General features: G+C 33.8%; 1 long non-coding RNA gene across 2 annotated transcripts; it reads right to left on the bottom strand.

The window, feature by feature from the left end:
- Positions 1 to 1,018: 1,018 nt before the first annotated feature.
- LOC114486315 (uncharacterized) lies at positions 1,019 to 5,616 on the bottom strand. 2 transcript variants are annotated; one of them, XR_003679868.2, is made up of 4 exons: positions 5,492 to 5,616; positions 3,458 to 3,605; positions 1,263 to 1,453; positions 1,019 to 1,142 (listed from the first exon to the last, which is right to left on the bottom strand). It is a non-coding gene; the product is annotated as an uncharacterized lncRNA (long non-coding RNA). The 2 variants fall into 2 exon arrangements; XR_008617295.1 differs by lacking the exon at positions 1,263 to 1,453.
- Between the last annotated feature and the right edge of the window lie 205 nt (positions 5,617 to 5,821).

Here is a 5,821-nt window from a genome sequence, read left to right as displayed (position 1 = left end):
TATTCACTGTAGAAAATGTATGTTTGTTCTTTCCTCAAGTTGATAATAATAAAACCAGTAATTAAATAACAGCAAATGTTTATTGATTGCTTGACATGTGACAGTATTTTTACACCTATTTTACACCTATACCCTATTTTTCAGATAGAAATTCAAGCATAAAAAAGGTTAAGTAACTTGAATAAGCCCAGAGAAAAAGGAGCAGAGCTGGGATACAAGTCCTATCGATCTGATTTCAAAGCTTGCACTCAATCATTACACTTTCACCAAGAGGATAAGAAGCACATAGCAGAATCACTAAGGAAACTTCTCTGAGAATGGTACAAGGAACACCAAACTTTGAAAACCTACATTAGTTTTTTTTTTAGGGTTCATCTGATCAGAGAAAATATGCAATATTATTATCTCAAGTACAATGCTATTTTCCCAGGAAAATGATCCAGTAGTATATATTTTATAAATACAACTAACGTGATATACTGAAACACCAAAGTGTGATATCAATTTAACAGCAAACATTCATTGAGTGAATACTGAATGCAAAATACTGTGAACTCCATGGTCTTAGCAATACGAGGAATTCGAGATTAAAAAAATAAATAAATGGACATACCTGCAGCCTTGGAGAGCCCTTGGAGGAACTGTTGCAAGCTACAACAAAACACAAATGAAATACAAGTTGTGAAAGCTATGGTTCTCAAATTTCAGTGGGAGCACCTGGAGGACTTGTTAACAAATAGACTGTTGAGTCCCACCCCTTGAGTTTCTGACTCAGAAAGCCTGTGAGGAGTCTGAGAATTTGCATTTCTAACAAGCTTCCAGGTGATACGCATGTTGCTTGGTCCCGGGGACATACTCAGAACCCCTGTGATAGAGGTTCAACAGAATTGTAAGAGAGCATAGAGGAAGGTGTGATAAGCCTTCCAAAGCAGAAGCAAACTTCATGGAGGACTCAGCCTTTGAACTGTGCTTTGACAAAGAAGCAGAATTTCAGATATTGAGAGATACTTGCTTCAGTCTCAAGAAGAGGCATAATCCTTCAGGCTCTTCTTTCTCTCATCTTAGTGATTTGGTGATTCTACTTGCCCAACTACTCAGTATACTTTGATGTTTTCTTGGCTTCAACCAATGTACTGACACTTCTGAAAGGAATGAAAAGGCAGTTTTAGCGCACTTTAAGCCTTATTAAATTCCTTCTTTATTCCACGGCAAATAATTCCAATTTCCTCTGAAACTGTATGTTTGTTTTACTTGGTCCTCACCTGACTCTTACATTCTAGGGATGATTAAGAATGTGAATGAGGTGTTGGTCAAGTTTTCTTTTGCAGGTTTGTTTGATTGTAATGGCTGAAATAGTCACAACGTCCCAGGTGAGTATTCTTCTTACTCTTATCCCAAAGGCGAAAAAAAGAAATAGAAACATTTCTAAAAGCATTTAAACCGTGTGCTGGAGCTGGAGAATAATCAAAGGGATAAAATACTGACTTGTGAGAACTGTTTTGTTCCCAATCCCTCTATCATTTTACCACATGATTCTAAAGAAGTAATTTGAGTTCTCACTGCTCTAATTTTTGTATTTGTAAAATAGGGATAATATTTGCAATGAGGCTTAATTAATGGTTGAAAATGATTTTGAGATCACTCGAAAGAAGAATAAAATACTATTTCTCTTCACTGAATTTTGGAAATCAAACTATCAAATGAGGAATTTATACTCTTTCAGCAACAAACCCTTAAAAAGGCATTTTCCTACTACTAAGTTACTCATTGTCATGACAAATGTATATTAGACTCCAATATTATCAAGTATGTACAATCACTTCTACTAATGCTTTTTATTCCGTATCTCTTGCAGATGGAACAACCAGGTGGGAGATAATTCAAGTGCTATCAGTCTAAGCATTAGAAAACTTTTTCCATAAAGGGCCAGGTAGTAAATATTTTAGATTTTGCAGGCCACATAGGAGCACGTGATCACAATGATCATGCTCATGAGTCATGTTGAAAAGTGGGAAAAAGTATCACCACTAATTATTATCATTTTTAATTTTCCCATAAAAAGCATCAGCATCCCTTCCCTCTTCTTTTACTTACTCAGATTTAGTCAGTAATAAATATTGAGGTAGAATTCACTACATAAATCTTTGCTTTTTTTGTTATAAAATGAATTGTTTTTTTTTAAATAATACTGTTGTTTTCAAGTTCTGTTTGGCTTCCCAAAAATAATTTATTAAATCAAACTGGTTGATTTCAGTATCCCAAATGCAAACCATTCTGTTTCATTCACATTTTCTATTTTGTTTTGCCTACTGCTTTATTACTTGTATTTCCTCATGAGCCTTTAGAGAAAATAATGTTATTCCTTCAGTTGTGCAAATTGAAAACTTATTTTTAAAGAGCTGTGTCCCAGCCATTTTGATTATCCTACATTCTATTCCTCTCTTCATTTATTTAAAAAGAAAAAGACTATATATAAGTCCCCATCTCTCTCCTGAGTGTTGTAGAAGCCTGTTGTATTCTTATTAACACTTTTACACACGTTTCATTTTGTTTCCTTATTGCAGTGATAGCTTACCTTCCTGTTTACTTTAATGTTTACACCTCATTTAAGAAGTTTTGTCTAAAGTGCTTTATATAAAGATTCTTAATCGGGTCTCCTTTTTAAAAGATATAAAGTAGAAATTGAGAGTTTCACAATTTAAGTTACAAGTTTCCAAGATGGTAAGTCGTTTAAAGATTTTTGCTACCTTGTGGTTATAATTAAGATTTTTAAGACTAAGAGCTTCTGCTTTAACTGAGATGGACTTCTACAAAAAGTTCCTCAAAAATTCATATAAATCAATAAAACATTTCTTATTTTAGGCTAATATAGAAGTAATTATATTTAGTATTATACTATAGAAAGTGGAAAAGACACTTATTTTTAGTATTTGACTATAATTTCACAACTTATTATAAAGTTCTTTTTTTTTTTTTTTTTTTTTTTCTATCCCTGTAATGTGGACTTCAGAAATAAGCCTATCAGTCCTGGACACAAGGAAGTCACACTGTCATGTTTTCCTCCAGTTCATGTCATAATTGGAAATCAAGCAATCATAGAAATGTCTTTGCAGTACTATGATTTAGCATTATGTCCTCAGCTTTTATTGAGGGCTGATATAATAACGGGCTCTATGAAGAAACTTTTGATAAAACTGCTACTGAAGACACCTCCCATTATATTGTTCGATGTCCCTATAAAAATTATCCAATTTATGTTTTTCTCAAGGTTCCAAGCAAGAAAGGGATTTACCCTTTTGATGATTTTATTTGATCTCTTTCATATAGTTTAAAAAGAGTTATAAACTAATAAACAAATTCAGCAAAGTTGCAGGATGCAAAAACAATATACAAAAATCAGTTGTGTTTCTATAAACTTAACAATGAACAATTCAAAAAGGAAATTAAGAAAACATACCCAGGGAGATTGCCTATTTTCAAGTCACTTAGTTCTTCTGGGTGTTTAGCTTGTTCCTTCCTCTGAAACATATTCCTCTGTCACCTCATTTTGTCTAAATTGCTATTTGTATTTTTATGTATGTGGTAGGTTGGTTACATTTCTCAACCTTGACAGAGAAAGAAAAATATCATATGATATCACTTATATGTGAAATCTAAAAAAAAAAAATGATACAAATGAACTTATGTACAAAACAGAAACAAACCTACAGACTTAGGAAACAAACTTATGGTTACCAAAGGGGAAAGGTGAGGGAGAGGGATAAATTAGGATGTCGGGATTAACATATACACACTACTATATATAAAATAAGTAAACAATAAGGACATACTGTATAACACAGGGAACTATACTCAATGTCTTATAATAATCTATAATGGAAAAGAATCTGAAAAAGAATATATATATATGTATGTGTATATATATATATCTGCATCACTTTGCTGTACACTTGAAAATAACACAACATTGTAAATTAACTATACTTCAATTTAAAAAAGAAAACATCCCCATTTCCAGTAGCATGAAAAAGAATAAAATGCTCAGGAAGAGAGTTAACCAAGAAGGTATAAGACTTGTACACTGAAAACTACAAAACATTGCTGAAAGAAATTGTAAAGGACATTAAAAAATGGAGAGACAGCTCATGTTTATGAATTGAAAGACTTAACAGTGTTTAAATGTCCATACTACCCAAAGCAATCCACAAATTTAATGTAATGCTTATCAAAATTACAATGGCATGTTTTGCACCATAGAAAAAAAAATCCTAAAATTCATATGGAACCACAAAGAACCCAGAATAGCCAAAATAATCTTGTTCAAGAAGAATAAAGCTAGAGGCCTCACACTTCCTGACTTCAAAACATATTATAAATCTTCAATAATCAAAATACTATGGTATTGGCATAAAGGCGGACATATAGACCAATGGAATAAAGATAGATTAGAGATCACAGAAATAAACACGCATGTATTCAATCAAACAAGGCTGCCACACTACACAATAGAGAAAGGACAGTCTCTACAATAAGTGGCAGTGAGAAAACTGGATATCCTCATGCAAAAGAATGAAATTGGATCCTTATCTTACATCATACACAAAAATCAACTCAAAATGGATTGAAGACTTACATATAAAACCTGAAACTATAAAACTAGAAGGAAACATAAGGGGAAATCTTCATAACACTGGTCTTGGCAATGATTTCTTGGATATGATATCAAAAGCACAGGCAACAAAAGCAAAAAATTGGCAAGTGGGATTACATCAAACTAGAAGGCTTCTGCACACAAAGGAAATAATCAACAGAGTGAAAACAATTTATGGAGTGGGAGAATTTTTTGCAAGCCATCTATTTGATAAGAGGTTAATATCCAAAATATATGAGGAACCCCTACCACTCAATAGCAAAAAAGCAAATAACTTGGTTAAAAAATGAGAAGGGACCTGAAAAGACATTTCTCCACAGAAGGCATACAAATAGCCAAGAGGTAGATGAAAAGATGCTTAACATTACTAATCATCAGGAAAATGCAAATCAAAACCACAGTGAGCTATCACCTCACACCTGTTATGACAGCCATTATCCCAAAAAACAGAAAACAACAAGTGTTAATGAGGATGTGGATAAATTAAAACACATACACTGTTGGTGGGAATGTAAAATGGTGCAGCCACTATGGAAAGCAGCAGGGAAGTTCCTCCAAAAATTAGAAATAGAACTACTATATGATCCAGCAATCCCATTTCTGGGTATATACCCAGAAAAATTGAAAATAGGATTTTAAAAGATATTTTCACTCCCATGTTCACTGCAGCACACCCTAAATGTCCATCAATGGATAACACAAATGTGGTATACACATGCAATGGAATTTTAAAAAGAAGGAAATCCTGACACATGCTACAACATGAAAGAACCTTCAGGACATTATACTAAGTAAAATAATACAGTCAAAGAAGGACAAATACTGCATGATTCCACTTACATGAGACATCTGAAGTCGTAAGACTCAGAGAAGCAGAAAGTAGAATGGTGGTTGTGTAACCGAGCAGGACCCAAGGGGGCCTTCCTGAGACAGACCCCCTTCCCCCATATCCTCTGCTGTAGCTTCTCTCTGGAGTAAGCAGATAATAGTAACTCATGCATCTTTCCTGAGTTTTTCAGATGCTAAAGCCCACCACCAAATGGAAGAAATTAACTACTTGATGATCATGAGCACATAGCCCCCAGACCTTCTGACACTTAAGGATTGATAACGTTAACACCTGTGACACCACCCTGTTACCTGAACGTCAACCAATCAGAACTGTGCACA

Source organism: Physeter macrocephalus, chromosome 5 (genome assembly GCF_002837175.3).
Source record: "Physeter macrocephalus isolate SW-GA chromosome 5, ASM283717v5, whole genome shotgun sequence".
NCBI lineage: Eukaryota > Metazoa > Chordata > Mammalia > Artiodactyla > Physeteridae > Physeter > Physeter macrocephalus.
Note: the sequence above shows the minus strand (reverse complement) of the source record. Positions and strands in the feature narration are given on the sequence as shown.